This window comes from Echinops telfairi, unplaced genomic scaffold (genome assembly GCF_000313985.2).
Source record: "Echinops telfairi isolate 266 unplaced genomic scaffold, ASM31398v2 ScPeMD7_7465;HRSCAF=8503, whole genome shotgun sequence".
NCBI classification, from domain to species: Eukaryota; Metazoa; Chordata; class Mammalia; order Afrosoricida; family Tenrecidae; genus Echinops; species Echinops telfairi.
The window spans coordinates 4,271,896-4,288,773 of NW_022111365.1; positions in this window are offsets into that span (position 1 = coordinate 4,271,896).

The window sequence follows — 16,878 nt, forward strand, 5'->3', positions numbered from 1 at the left end:
TGTATGGATTGTGATAAGAATTGTATGAGCCCCAATAAAATAATTTTTTAAAAAAGAGAGATACTGATTGCAAGTAAGTTGTTGGCTGGAAGAGATGCCTCTGTGGAAATGTTAGGAAGGAGGGAAGAGGGGAAATAAAATTTTAAAAGAGGGAGAAAACACCATTGCCTCTAGTTGGAAATGGCTCAAATATTTGATGCTAACAGCGTTTTTCGTTGCTTTTTTTCCTTTCCCTCTTTTTATAAATTTTTATTTTCTGGGAGTTCTAAATGTCAATACTGCGTTTACTGCTGAACAAACTAAAACCAAAACAAATATAATCAAAGGAGAGAGTAAGCCTCTCTCTGCTTTCTTCAATGAATAACTGGCCCCCTGGAGCCCTGGATTGGCTGGACTGCTATCCTGGCCGCATCAGCTCATAATTAGACAACAAAGAAAGAAATGGTCTCTCTCTCACACACACAAACGTTCATGGGCCAATTCCATTGTCTTTTAAATGATGTTTTCCACCAGGATATATATGTACATCAGTTTCCTGTAAAGAGGGGACAGTGTGTATGTCCTTTAATAAGCTCTGTTGCTGTCCTAGTTTCTGGTGAGGAAGGAAAAGTGTATATTCCATTGGCTCTTTGCTGGGCTCTGCCAGTGCTGAAAGGCTGAGCGATAATGACATGATAGCTGTCATAAGGCACTTTTTGCTTAACAACACTGAACACTTAACTACCCAGAGCTCTCTAGGCCGCAAGGAAGAGTGAGAAGATGATGAGGAAGGAGGTAAAAGCCAGCCAGCATTAGGCAGGAGTATCTCTCCCTGCCCCCCTCCCCAATTTTATTGGGCAGACTGAAGAAAGTATGTAGAAACATGTATGTGAACAGGTGTTAGTGTGAGAGAGAATGGTGTGTTGTGTGTGTGTGTGGGCATGGGCAAGTGACAGAAAGAAGGAGAAGGGGAGGGGGAGGGGGAGTGAAAGAAAAAGGAGAGGGAGAGGAGGGGGGAAGAGGGAAAGAGAGAGAGAGAGAATTATGTATTAGACATAAGCTGCCTCCACTTCACCAGGGGATAAAGTGGCTCTCTGTGATCCAGCTGGAAACTTCAACAAGCGATGATTTGCTGTTTCATCTATTGGAGAGAATCCTGGAAACAGTTAAGAAAAATGGCTTTCAAATAAGCCAACACGTTCTCTCAGGAGCCTCAGAGATGGACTGGTGGTATAGGGATTGGTTCCATCTGGAACGGGGAAAGACCGAGCCCCTCAGAGGATGTACTTCCTTCGGCTGCAGAACGGCAGGTTCTGCTCAGGAATCCAAGGGTCCCAGAGTGTGTCTAGCACCTCCTCCAGTGTGTGAGCCAGAGATCACAGACTAGGCCACTTGGCCCTCTTTGCGAGCATCAAAGAGAAGATTTCCTCTGCTCTGAAGGAAGAGAAGGCTTTGGACCTCCTAGTTTACTTGTTTTGTCACTTAGTGTCTTATCTGGACATTCCTCAGTATAGACGTGTCTAATTATTTCTTCTAAACCTTGCTTGAAGAATGGGGGGAAATATATTTGTTAGCCAGTACCTCTGGCAGCCTGGATTCAGCTCCTAGTTAGTGTCATTTGAAGTGTGCACACCTAGCTACCTGTCTTCCTGTCACTTTTCTGTGGCCACCAGCCTCTCCTCAGACAACAGCATGGGACGGACAGTTTAGCTCTGAAGACATGATCTGCTAGTCAGATTGCACAGGGCTGCCCAGGGAATAGGGGCCCTTGACAGGTAAGTGAATAAATACAGGGAGACACTTGCCATGAACTGCAAACAGCCAGCAACACCTTGGACAGCTAGTTAGTGAACAAGAGTTGGGAGTGTGAGAGCCACATCTTGTTTCAGTCCCCATTGCTCTCTCTCACAGGGCTTTTCCCTCAGCCAGGCCCTCTCTGCTCAAAGCCTCTCCGAAGTCCCTGGTGGATACCTGAGAAGGAAGCCCGGTACACTTGCATGACGAAGCTATTTTCCTCGCTTCAGTCTCTCAACCCCTCCTGGTTCGGCCGCTCTTCAGCATGGACCTATTTTAGCTTTCTTTGCAATGCCCTCTATGTTTAAGATTACTGACATCTGGTGCTCACACTTTTTGGCTCATGCATTTGCTGACATCTTTATATTCCTTCACTCTACTTTTCCCCAGAACCCCATACCCTGGACTTAACTTATTTCTTTCCACCAGGGAATGCTTGAGAGAAAAGCTCTCTCTCTCATAGTAGTCTGAATGAATCAGGCAAGAAACATGGTCCCCATTTCTTAATGTCTATATACTGTGATGGGAAGAAGTTGCACGGTCTCCCTGGGCTCACTGGAAGGGCCCTTGTTGGGAGAACATGGTCTCGCACTCTTTGAGAAGAAGGCAGGCTCTGATGTGCTTCCCTGTGTATGTTTCCTTCACGTGATCTCATCAGTTGTGCTTGTGGACAATAATTTATCTTTGTTGGTAACGTTCCCCTGGTGGTACAAATAGTTAATATTGTCAGCTGCTAATGAAGAGATTGGAGAGTCAATCTAATCAGAGGCACCTGGTAAGAAAGGTCCAAGAGTCTACTTCCCCAAACAGCCTCGGCAAACCCCATGGAGCGCACTTCTACTCGGAAGCACATGGGCTCTTCGTGAGTCGGAACACTGGCTTGCTGGGCACTGGACGTTAATGATAGATGGTTTTGTGCCTTCCATTTTATGATTTTCCAAGACCTGGGTTCCCCAAGGCACTCTGCGAGGGTATCTTGGCTTGGAGTTTTTGGATCCAAATGAGTGCTCTAGTTGGCAAGAAGGGATGCAGCCGACTTTCCTGACTAATGCCAGGCAAGCTATGAACAAGCCCTCAGAAAGCTGTGTACACGAATAGAACTTCCCTTTGGATGCTGGGGAAGCGGCACTCTGTGATCAGCTGCCGTGTGAATAGAAACACAGCACAATGGCTCACAGTAATTACTGGGAGGACTTTCTGTGAAGTGTTTGTCATTTCTCTTGCCCATTTTCTATTAGGTGATTTATTTCTTCCTGCAAATATTCTCCACATTAAGTCATTGTTGGCTATGTGTGTGAAAAATAACTTGTCTTGGTTTTATAACTTTTTTCTACTTCCATTGCCTAGTCTGGATGAACAGAAGTTCTTAATTTGATTTAAAAAACACATATGGCCAATAAACATATGAAAGAATGTTCAAGCTCATTAGTGATCAGGGAAATACACATCAAGGGCAAATGAGACACCATCTTTCTGCATTTGACTGTCAAAACCTGAGAAGTCCGCCACATCAAGAGTTGGAGAGAATGTGGACCTCCCGGACCTTTGGGACATTGCTGGTGGGAGTGTGAAGTTATGGTCACTCTGGAGAACAGTTTGGTGTTACTTTGTAAAGTTGAACATTTCAATGTGTAGAACCCAAGAGTCCATTCCTGAGAATATGTAAGAGGGAACTTCCTGGATAGCTACAACAAGAGAGATGTCCGAGGATGCTCATACCAGGACTATTCATAAAAGCCTAGCACCAATACAAATGTACTTTGACAGAAGAATGGACAAATATATGGTGGTGTAGGAGTACAGTGGAATAATAAAACTCACTCAAAACAAACCTACATTAGACACATCAAATGATATGGATTAGTAATAGAATTGGAGGTAAAAAAAAAAAGACAAGACAATACTTGTTCATTATACCTTTTGTATAAGGTTAAAATCAATCCAAACCAAATATACCCATAAAGAATCCATGGAAGTGTAACAAAACTATCTTTCAAAAGAAGAGACAAGAAATGACTGTGATTCGACATGGTGTTTACTTATGCTGTACATAAGTATCTCTTATGTACAGCACACTCACATCATGCTCCAAATGGAAAAGGACGCTACAGAAGGCGCTCATCAGAGAGAATCAGACTATGGCCCAAGCTGGGTGAGGAGGCAGCTAGAAAGGGGGCGGGACAGGTGGGAGAAGAACACTCTCTCTGGGTTCCTAATTGATGGGGTTGGCAATAAAACAGGGCTCTCCAGCTACATCCACTTAAAGAGCCAAATTATTTTAGGCTTCTTGGTATTGACATACTAGCAGAGGCACGAGTTATTCTTGAGGAAGTTATACATCTCCTTCCCCTTGACATTGTCATAAATAAAATTATTTATCTCTCCAATTTAACTAGTGCCCTAGATATAGTTTACAGGCATTAAACACTTTATTTCATTTTCCAGGTGCTTTTTCCAGTGTTTTTTGGTTTTTTTTTGGGTGGTGGGAGGATTTCTCCCTTGTTGGTGGCAGGGGGTGGGACTCACTCATCTGTGCTTCTGTACCGCTGGGCTCACATGTCCACTACCAGCTCTTCTCTTTGTCTTGTCTTTGTATGTGGCCCTGTCCAGCTCCCCCGGTGCACTCCGAGCATGTTTAGACAGTTGTTACTGTTGTTGTAGGCTACCACCAAAGCACCCCAGCCCGTGGCAATGCCCTCTACAGTGGAACAAAGCTTACTTAGTCCGACAGCATTCTCATTCTCAGCTATGGAGCAGACTGCTGGAATCCATAGCATTTTCATTGGGTTTTGGGAATAGATCTCCATACCTTTCTTCCTGGTCTCTGGTCTGCCTTCATCTGGAAGCCGTGCTAAAACCTGTTCGGCATCCCAGTAACATGCAAGACTCCCCTGGCAGACGTGGTGACCTCACATAAGGTGCATTGACTAGGACTGGAACCCAGGTCTCCAGCATGAAAGGGGAGAACTCTACCACTAAGCCACCAATGACGCCCATCATTGAGAACAAGAATTGTGTGCTACTCATCTTTGTCTCCCCAGCATCCAAACAGTGCACATCATAGGAGAGCGATATACCTTTGTCAAATGAATGAACGGACAACTATATTATGAATCCATCAATCAAATCAATTATGAATCCATCAATCAAATCAATCCATCAATCAAATCAATTAAGCAACCTATGAGCTGAACATATAAGAGACAAGAATATGTCCCAGGAAATCATAAAACTGCTTGGAGCTAACAGAAAACTCTAGTCACTTCTCTCCATATTGCCTCCCAACTTGGCAGAGCCAAGCATGAGTGAGCAGTTCTCGTCTGGGCAGGTACTCTGCAGTCTCCCCATAAGAGAATTTCCAGTGCTGTAAAATCACCTTGTTTCTAAGGTTTAACTGTTCAAGAACAAAAATATTTTTTTAAATAACTGCCGGCTAGGTGACTTTGAGTATGTTATATAGGTGTGTGTGTGTGTGTGTGTGTGTGTGTGTGTCTGTCTGTCTGAGGAGACTTTGTCATACAAATGGCCCCAAGGAAGCCCCAAACAGCAGCGAACTCACTGCTTGGCGCAGAGGCGGGCTGGTGGCACTATAAAAGGGATTAACTCCTTTTTGTGTTGGCGCTCTTTCGTAAATCTGTTCATCAGTTTAAGTCATGTTAGACTAGCTCTGAGAGCCCTAGTGGTGTCGTGGTTACGAGTTGGGCTGTGATCCCCAGGGTTGGCAGTTCCAAACCGCCAGCAGCTCTTCAGGAGAAGGACTGGGCTTTCTCCATTATAAACCGTGACAGTCTTGAAAATCCACCGTGTGTGTCACTAGGAGCCAGCATTGCCTTGATGGCAGTGAGTTTGGGTTTGGGGGTTGTTGTAGACTAGCCCTACAGAGGTTCCCTAACCTTGGCCCATACTATGTCTCTAATCTCATTTCTTGCCCCATCTTTGTCAATTCAATACTCCAGTCAAACTCACTCCATGCTATACCCTTTGGAGCCTTTATCCAATTGAATGTGATAACAATGCCTCTTCTCATATGCCCCCCTTCCCACTAGTATCAGTCAAATGACTCCCATTCATCTTTCCAGTTTCAAGATTTAGGTCACAGGCCCCAGAAGGTGGCCCCTCCCCTGCGCTCCTCCAATGCCTACTTCATGGCCATAGCGGCCCAGTAGCACTCCCAGGGCTCCTAAGTTTAGGGATCTTTCTTTCTGGTTCACTGGCTGGTAAAGTTCCTGGGGACAGCGGTGTGTTGCTCTTGGTAGCCCAGCACCAAGCCAACGCCAAACACTTCTTCCAGTGGCCATCAGGTCAACTCGACTCCTGGCGAGCCCTTGTGTGTCAGAAGAGCACGGTGTCCCACAGGGTTTCTCATGGCTGGTTTGTCAGAGCTGGACGACCAGGCCTTTCTTCTGAGGAGCCTCTGCATTGACTCAAACCCCCAACCTTGTGGTCAGCAGCTGAGCATCCGAAGTGTTTGCCTCACCTCGGCATCTCTCTAGAACGTGGTGATGGGGGTGGCAGTCCCCCTCGAGTCTTTTCCAACTCAAGGAAAGCTCGTGTCTTACAGACGAAGACTGTTTTGTTGGGTTTTCTTGGTTGTAATCCCAATGAAAGCAGATCTCTGAGTCTTTCTTTCACAGGGCCACTGGGTGGGTTTGACTACTAGCATTGAGGTTATGAGTTCAAACCCTTTGTGCCCCCGAGGATCCTATGCCTACAACAGGGTGGTGCTGGTTGCCATTGAGCCCGTCCCTACTCATGGCAAGCACCTGTGTGCAAACTCTAGTTACTCTATGGGGTCTTCAAGGTTGTGATTTTAGAAACATACCACTGGGCTTGCCTTCCAAGATGCCTTTGGGTGGGTTCAAACCTCCCATCTTTTGAATAGCAGTCAAGTGCTTACCCATTTGCATGTCCTGGGCTATAGGATATTTCCCTCTGCCATGGAGTCTGTGCTGACTCATAACAAGCTTAGAGGACAAAATGGGATTGCTCCTTTGGACTACTGAGAAGACTCTGAATCTTTAGAACAGATGGTTTATCTTTCTCCCATGAAGCAGCTGGTGGGTTTGAACAACCCACAATCCACCACCTCCCATCTTTACTTGGCCCATGTGCCTTTACCTAAAAGCAGGAGCGGATGCATGGACGAAGTAAGTAATGGAGAAATGCTAAACACTGTGTTGTTTCTAAAAGCCATCCATCTGGAGATGTTTGGGGGATCCAAGAAAACCTGGCTCAGACCTACATGAGTGAGAAAGTCTTCATTGAAGGACCAAGAAGCTCAAAGTGAAGGGTGAAAGCAAAGAGCCCCTGCCAGGAAACAGGGAGTGGGGGAAAGAAGGTTGTAGGTGCAGGGAGCTTCCTGGGGCTAGATCTGTGCAAACTCTAGGGACAGTCCCCAGGGAGCCAGAGAGGAGGACCTTTTCCTTGCGTTGAGGAAGGCACAGGGGAAAGGCTATGTGGAGTGGAAGTAGAAGTAGGAGGACCGGTAGGCAGGAAGACGAGGTCAACATTCACCTGCCGCAAGATGCTATGTGGAGAGGCTCTCCTGGAGAAGAAGGCCCCGGTGACCATGACTGCAGAATCTTCACCAGGTGCCAGGGTGTCAAATGGAATTTCCCCACAGAGTACTGAGGATTTGGGGACCACTACCCTGAGCAACCAGGATGCTGGGGAGCCACTCTAAGTCACCCTGACATCAGTGGGGAAACACTCATCATCCTAAGCAGAAGATCAGGATGAGATGGAAGCAACATGTCACAGCATTTTAATTCAGCTATTGTATTGGGGATGTTTTAATTAAGGTTTATCTGTTACCATTATGACTGCAATCGTGAGAAGTGCCAAGCCTGCCCTGGCAAAGGGAAGAGAGGAGGAGAGCATGTCATAATTAAAATAATTATTAATGTAATCTCATTAAGTACAGAATATTAATTATTATTGCTATTATTATTCAGAGGGAGCAGACCCTTCTTGAACAGGCTCATCAGCTTGGATGGAAGTGGGAACTGTAAGAGTGCCTGGGAATTCCTGCTTCCTCTTCCAAGGAGCAGCCCTGTCCCGTCCCATAGAATTTCCACCCCAGGCCTCCTTTGAGATGTCCTCCAGCACCACATCTGCTTTCTGCTTGGGTGGGAAAGGTGTGGGGAGGGCGTGGCCGTTCTTTGGCCTTGTGTCCACATGCACCCCAAGTGCTCGCCACTCCCTGGGCAGAGCTAGCAGCACCTCGCCCAGCTCCCAGGAGCCCGGGGGATACCTTAAGGGGCTTTGTTATGCTGAGCTCCTTCCCATGTCCCTTTCTCCACTAGAACACATGCTCCTCTACTTCTGCAGCTCCTCTCCCTCCTCTCCATCCTCACAGCTGCAGGAACGAGAGCCTGGTCATGCTTCAGAAAGGAGGGAGGAAGAGAGGGAGCTGGGACGGAAAGAGAGAAGGAGAGGAGGGCGAGATGAAAGTGAGATGGGGGCACAACTTCTGTTCATTTGAAGATTATTAGAGGTCTGGACCATGAATTTTCCATCTCTTCATGTGCCCCACCCACACCCACGCTCCGCTGGCCCCACCCATCACTTAGTTCCCTTCTCCTACTCCCACCTACACACGTAAACAACGCGGCACAGTTCTCCATTCGTTATAGGTTAAATGACAAATGTATATCACAGAAAAGTGAGTAGGTGGCCTTTTCAAGCTACGGTACCTACCAGAAAAATCTAGAAGTCACTCCAGCATTAAAAACACCTTCTTAGGAAATGTAAACTAGAGACTTACCAAGAAATGACTTCAATTCTGAAGGGCTAGGGTCTCTCTCTCTCTCTCTCTCTCTCTCTCTCTCTCTCGACTTGCCTACGAGACGGCTCTCCATCTGACTCAGAACTCCGTGACCGGCCCAATGGTACCCTCATCAAATGACACCACACAAAGAACCTTCCCTCTCCTGTGCGCTTGTGGTTCCCCTCCTGGTCCTTGGATCCCTGAGAACTGATGGACGTGCATCAGTCTGAGAAGCAGGAGAAAACCAGTTTTAACGAAAAAGTTCTGCTTTTGTGTGTTTTTATATCTTCATCCCTTACTGCTACGACTTCTGGTCACTATTGTGTCAAGTTTGATGAATGGGCTCCATGTGCGTCCAAGTACAACTGGGCTTCCTAGGGTTCTCGATGAGAGATTATCCAGAACGCAGTCACCAGGCCTTTGGGTGAATTCAAACCTTTTAGTTAACAGTTGAGCACATTAACCTTTGTATGACCCAGGACCTCCTTCCATTTCTTTGCATCGATCTAATTTGTGGGAAGGTTTGTTTTGCTTTTTGCTGTTTAGAATAACAGCCTTGGAAGCCTGGATCTAATCGCATGCCCTCCTGTAGATGGGAAGATGCATCAGGAAGGTGAGGTGTTTTACCAGAGTTCTGTAGCTGGGCTGTGGCTGAGCTAGGAAGAGACCATTCCCTCCTGGACCCCAACCCGAGGGCTTTCTTCTGCTTGACACACGCTCCTATCCTCTGGCCTGCACAGAGTGGGTCCTGCCCCGGGGCTCTGAGCAGCTCTGCGTGAGGCCCCTCCAGAGATCCCCTACCCAGAAGCAGTGTCCCCCAGAGAAGACATCACACTCTGTTCAACCCATAGCTGTCAGCAGGCAAGGCCACTGCACCTTGAGCTGCCTTCAAATGTAAGACGGGAGGTAAGGCCCTGAGGCCCACTGCCAGAAGCTGGGCTCGGGCACCCACTGCCCTGTGAAGGCCTGCAGCCAGCTCTCCGCACTCCCTGACAGCAGCTGAGCAATGACCACCTGGGTGACCCTGAAGAGGGATGGTAGGGCTGTTCCACACTCCTGTTTCCACTCTGTAAGTAAGTCTGCCTCCTGAGGGAGGAGGCTGCCTATCCCGCTGAACGGAGCCTAATTAGACTCTCACTGCTCTGGGCAAGTGGAGAAGGGGCTGATGTCAGCAAACTTATTTTCAGCTCCTTGGGCTTTAGACCCACAACTTGAGGCCTCTGTGGTCCCTGTAGCTAGTGCCTTGGCTAATCATTAATATTTATTGAACACTTATTAGGTGTCAGGCCATATATTCAGACCATTACATGACAAGTCTCCTGCTATCTTCCTTTAGATATGTACTATGGCTCCCCATTTTGCAAATAAGAAATAGAAGCATGCCAAGGTGGGTGATAAACCCAGAAGCCCTGTGGATAAAAAGCACTAGATGCCTGAGGGCCCCTGCTGGGAGCCACCATGTTTGGAGAACTCCGTGATGTCAATGCACTAACTCACGAGCCATCAAGGCATCTCAACATTCCAGCACTGCAGAGTTCCACTTTTATCAGAGTTGAATCCTACCTTTGGAAGTGGCTCCAAAAACTCATGTCCAGATTGGAAAATCTGGTCATGACATCGCTATGAATTAGACCAGGAGGTTGACGATGATTCCCATAGCTAAAAAAAGTATCTCTTGGAAGGGTACCTGACTTTAATGTTTAAAACTTTGTCAGTTGACTCCCCGTTCTGGTGCATGTTAGGCCTGATCTGGTTTTCAACAGTTTCTGTATTTTTTTCATTTGTTCATATTGGGGTTTATCTCAGATGTCTTTTGTCAGTGGGGGTGACGGTCTTGAATTTTGGTTATATGTTTTCCAGAATATGAAACCCAAGTTTGATGACCCCATGGGGACAGCAAGTAGAAGTAGGATTTCTGGGGGCAGAGCAGGGGGGTCCATCAAAGGGAGCAGATACCCAGGAGTTCAAGAAGGAAAATGTTTTGAAACTGATTGTGGTAGCATTTGCACAATATTACTTGGTGTGACTGAACTATGGAATGAGAAGATATCTTTAATAACTCCCAATTAAAGGATTTTGGTGAAAAAAAAGATACCGGAATCTCTATAAGAGCTTTCCTTAACGATTCGTGTGTCCCCGCTGTACTTCCTTAAACTACGAGCGCCCATAGAGCCTATATAACATCTGTGAAAGCCAAAACCATTTCCATGGAGTGAATTCCAACTCATGGGGACCCATGTGTATCCGAATAGAGCAATTATGTATATTGTTTTCAGAAAATGTTTCTTCAGTAGGAGTTTCCTGGACTTTTCTTTCAAGTACCCCTGAGTGGACGTGAACTTCCAACCTTTTGGTTTGCAGCAAGCTCCTTAACTACTTATACCACCCAGAGACTTTGGGGTCAATCCCTTTACCAAAGTTCCTATCTTCTCTTAGAAAATTGACCAAGGAGTTACCACTCAGAGATCATTGATCATTGAGTGGGAAAAAGCTCCTGAAAGGGGCAGAAAGGCTTGTGTATTGATTAAACACCCTGCCCTAAGGAGTGAGATACTCTATGAACATCGCCTTTCCTCCTGACAGCAACTCGGGGAAGGTGGATATTATTATCTTCACCATACACATGAGGGACGGTGCTTCAGAGAGTCCAGGCCGCCCACCCAGTGCCACCCAGGGCAAGTCATAAAGAAAAGAGGGGCTATGGGGACAGAGAGGAGGGCGGCATTTGAAAGCTGTTTCTGAAATGGAATACAGTGATTTTGAATCATGTCCACAGGATCTGAGCACACCCTTCCCCCCAGTTTTGTGAAGGCCATCCATCCTTCATCCAGATCCAGGGGATGAGCTGCTTGGCTATTCGGGGAGGCAATGGTTTTCTTTCTGTCTCTTTTTGCTTTGCATGAAATAATAGATAACACAGACTTTCAATCTGGGAGTGACTGTAACGATTTAGTTCAATCTTGACATCTGGTCTCTCCTGATTCCCAAACCAATATTTCCTTTCGTCCTCTGCGCCTGTGTAACTTTTGAAATCTAATGCATCAAAGAACATTCTGAGGAATCATCCTGTTGCATGATTTCATTTTTTTTAAGTACATTTGATTTGCTTGCAAAGTATTTCTTGTCTCTTAGGGCCGGGGATTGTAAACGGCAGGTTCCTCAGGAATACTGATCTGCGATTAGCCGTGCAGCACACTGCAGTAGAGGAAAATAGGAGTGGGATTAGCACTAAGAAAAGTCCTGTTCAACAAATATTGATTGACCACCTACTAGGTGTGGGGCACGGGATCAGCTTCAGTGACAATAATTTGCAAGTCTCGAGCACTGATATTACAGACTATACCACTGATCTAGTTTATGTGTTTGTGTGAGTGTATGAGAGTGTATGTATGTATGACTAGATGTGTATGTGTAAATGTGTATATGAGCATGCATGAGAACTTTATATTTGTGTGTGTGTACATCCCCACAGGCAAGTTACCACCCACCCACCCATCCAATCCTCTACTTGTCCAATGGTGAACTGCAGTGAGTTCTTCCCCTTAATCTATCTCCCTATGAGCAACCTTAGCTGTAAGCCCTATTCACCAAGAGCTCATCAGCCCACCTACCACCAGCCCCACTCTCTCCTGATGACGGTAGGCAGCAACAGGAGTAAAACTCAGAAAGATTTCCTCCTCCTTCCCAGCAGCAGTCATCACTTCCCTGGACTGAACCAAACTTCCTTCCCTGGAGGGGTTAGGGCAGTGGTTCTCAACCTGTGGGTCGCGACCCCTTTCAGGGTCGAGTGACCCTTTCACAGGGCTCACCCAATTCATAACAGTAGCAAAATTAGAGCTATGGAGTAGCAATGAAAATAATTTTATGGTTGGGAGGTCACCACAATATGAGGGACTGTATTAAAGGGTCGTGGCATTAGGAAGGTTGAGAACCACTGCGTTCAGAGGTGTCTGCCAATTCTGCACATACAACCCCACCACTTTGAGGCTTTGATCCGCACTCATCCATCTGGGAAAGAATGAGCTGAATCCAGGTGAGAGACAAGAGGAACCTTTGGGAAACTTCTGACAGTTTTGCTCCTTTTGCCACTTAGGAGGGGCGCCCTTTAGTCGTTGCTACAGGAAAACGCTTTGACATGAATTTTCATACATCCTGGCAGAGGTTAGTTACCAAAATGCACGGATTTGCTTTCCTGGGTTTTCATTTACTACCCTTTAAATGATTTCTCAGCCTTGCAAATCTTGCTGTGACAGAGCGGGAGGCGGGGGGACCACTAAGTGTTCGTTTTTCATATAATATATTCCAATCTTGTTAGGTCGTGCTGCTGAAGGTAATATTTCTGGCATTCATTTAATGAAATTGACATTGATGAATGGTTAATTATACAAATTACATTCTTATTAAATCCCTTGGAATCAGCGCCTTAAAATTTCTTAGCTATGGGCTGCTTAGGGTTGATACCTTTTTTTCACCCCTCTGAATATCTCTTCTGTCGGCTGCTATAAGACTCACTCTGCATATTTCCCTCCTTCAAGGAACTTTGAAAAGCATTAAAAAATTCCCTAGTTAACGCAATTACTGAAGATAAGTTAATCTTCATGGGATGTTGAAACCCCAATTCTTGCATATGTTTATTATGATTCCCCCCACCCCAGACAATGTCTGCCTGGGGGTGGGGGTAGGAGGGAAGGGTAACCGCCACCTCCCGAGGAAAAATGCTCATATTGGCCAGAAGGGGAAAGAGGAGTAGCTGTGTGGCCAAGACCCTCAGTTGCCTGTTGTGTATATGTCTGAACATATACACACAGAATTGTGTGTATTCATTCATGTACACATTGTAGCAATACTTTATCTCACATATGCATATAAGCCACATTTATATTTCTATTTACATATGTTTGCCTTATACACAAGTGTAGGTCCAAAAGTATTGCTACTAGGATTCTAGTTCACATTTGCACAGGTTTATTACAAACAAAACGTGGGTGGCTGCAGACAAGTTCTCTCAGTAATATATTTGCCTTAGTCTCATTAAGGTGCCTTCCAAAAAAGAGATATTAATAAAAAAAACATGTATTGCACAAAGATCAGCCAGCCCAAAGAGCTAGTCTTCATCAGCCCTTTAAGCAAGATCAAAGCTAATGAAGACCATGTTTTTTCCTTTTTTTAATTAATCATTTTATTGGGGACCCTTACAGATACAATAACCCATAAATCAATTATATCAAGCAAACTTGTAACAATGTTGCCATCATCATTTTCAAAACCTTTTCTTTCTACTTGAGCCCTTTGATATCAGTTCCTCTTTGTTCCCTCCCCTCCCCCACTACTCTCAGGAACCCTTAATAAATTATATATTTTTCCCTATCTTACACCACCTAGTGTATCTTTTCACGCACTTTTCTGATAAGGGGGCTTATACATCCATCATTGCCATCATTTCCCCTTTCTTCCCTTCCCTACCCCCACCTTCGCATACCTTCATGGAATTGTTACTCCCATTCCTGGTTCTGGGGGTTTTATCTCTCCTGGAGTCCGTGTGTTGCTAGCTCTTATCTGTACCAATGTACATGCACCAGTCTAGCAGGATTTGTGAGGTAGAACTGGTGCCATGATAGTGGGAGAGAAAACATTAGAGAACTAGAGGAATGCTGTGTGTTCTGTTAGTGGACCCTGGATGAATTGACCCTTCCATGTCCCTTCTGTGAAGGAATGTCCAATTATCAACAGGTGGACTTTGGATCTCCACTTTGACCCTTCTCCTTCACATCAATACAATTGTTTTTAATCATCTGATACCTGATCCTGTCGATACCTCATGATCACTCAGGCTGGAATGCTTCTTCCATGTGGGCTCTGTTGCTTCCCTGCTAGATGGCCACTTGTTTAACTTCAAGCCTTTAAGACCCTACACACCCTATCTTTTAATAGATGGGCACCATCAGCTTTCTTCACCACATTTGCTTATGCACCCATTTTGTCTTTAGCAATAGTGTTGGAAAGGTGAGTATCACATGGTGCCACCTTATTAGAACAAAGTGTTCTTGTGTTGAGGGAAGACTTAAGTAGAGCCCCAAAGTCTGGAAGACAATCTTATAGAACAAATCATAAGCAAGGGAAAGTCTTAGCTTTATCAATATGCTATCGAGAATAATCTCCAATCTAACTGGCTTCCAAGGAGATCTATTGGGTCAGTACAGTTCAAGGGGGAAAGGTCAACTCAGGTCATGGTGACTGTATATTTGGGATCCCCAAAGGGTGATCTTTATAAGACAATCTTATAATGAAGAAGTTTGAAGGAAATTGAAAATTACGTTGTTGAGGAAAAGGCTAAGGAAGTTGTACTGAGGAATTTTCCCCCTACCTCAACAATGCTTATTCTTTGAGGGTGAGAAGAGGTGTCCTGTGAGAATTTCATTGCAAAACCTTATCCCATCCACCATACAGCCTTGATGCTGCCTCCTCAGACTTCTCTTCTTTCCCCAAACCCAATGAATATTTAAAAGGAACACAAGGAGTCCCTCAAGGGTGCACAAGCTCTCATTTTGAGTGGTGCACATTGCAGAGTGCAGAATTCTTCAGGGAAGCATTAGATGGGAAATTGTCTTCAGAAGTGTATGTACTAACAATAATAGCTTCGTAGTTTGATATGCTTGTTTAATATGGGCAGCTATGATTTTGAGAAAAATAGGAATTCCAGAACACTTGCTTGTGCTTATGCAGAACTTGTACATGGATCAAGAGGCAGTTGTGCAATTAGAGCAGGGGCATACTGCATGGTTTCGAGTTAGAAAAACTGTGTCAGGGTTGTATCCTCTCACCATACTGACTCAATCTGTATACTGAGCAAATCACAGAGAAGATGGATTATATGAAGACAGTGGCATCAGGATTGGAGCAAGGCTTATTAACCACCTGTGACGTACAGATGACACAACCTTGCGTGCTGAAAGTGAGGAGGACTTGATGCACTTGCTGATGAAGATCAAGGGCTGCGGCCTTCAATACAGATTACAGCTCAATGTAAATAAACCCAAAATCCCAAAACTGAGCCAATAGTAGCATCATGAGAAATGGAGAAACCCGTGAGCATGTCAAGGAGTTTCTCTTGCTTGGATCCATGATCAACGCTCATGGAAGCAGCAGTCAAGAGACCAAAAGACAAGTTGCATTCAGTAAATCTGCTGCACAAGGCCTCTTTAGAATATTGAAAATCAGGATGTTCGCTTGAGAACTAAGTCACTCCTTCTAAGGCACTTGCAAAGGGCATGACGCACATGATCACTAGGTGCCATTGAGTTTGTTCCAGCTCTAAGAGACCCTACATACAACAGAAAAGCAAAAGAAAGGAGAGAAAGCACTGCCCTGCCCCGCATCCTCTTCACAATCCTTCTCATGTTTGAGTCCAATGTTGCAACCACCAAGTCAATCCATCTCATTGGCTTCCTCATTTTTTGCTGACCCTCTACTTTAATAAGTATGATGTCCTTCGCAGGGAATGGTCCCTCCTGATAACATATCCATGGAACATAAGATGCTGTCTCATCTTCTGGCAAGCATTCTAGATGTCCTTCTTTCAATATGTATTTGTTCATTCTTCCGGTTGTCCGTTGTAGATTCAATAGTCTTTACTAAGTCAATCACCTCTTTTAATACTTAGAAAATGTGTCCTAGGTGAAGGTTTGCAGGGCAGATCATCCACTTTACATTCAATTTATACGCATCTTGTTTCGACTTGTCTATTCCAATCCCCTCAGTGTACCATCCATTACCCCACTTCTTCCCTGTGTTTCCTGTTTCCATTGCTCCTCCTTTCCCCGCCCTCTGTCCATCAGTATATGCTGCCCTGTGGATCTTAAATGGTTGATGATTCTAACCTAAGGTTAGTTCAGTCCTAGCCCTGAGAGGGGACTAAAGGCTTTGAAGTTCCACCAATAAGTCTGGGTTCTTAGGATTTTGAGTTCTGTTCCTTATTTTCTCCCATTCTATCAAGAGGACCTTCTAATGTGATCTCTTTAACATTTTAAAGAGTTATTTTGCAGCAGATTTGCCCAATGCAAGATGTCATTTGATATCTTAACTGCTGCTTCCATGGGAGTTGCTTATGGATCCAGTAACATTAAATTCTTGGCAAATTCATTCTTTTCATTTATCATGATGTTATCTGTTCATCTAGTGTGAGAATTTGAGCTTTCTTTATATTGAAGTTTAATCCATGCTAAAGGCTATAGCAACTGATCTTCATTAACAAGTGCTTTTTTTTCCCAATCATTTCATTAGGGGCTAATACAACTCTTATCACAATCCATACATACATCAATTGTGTAAAGCACATT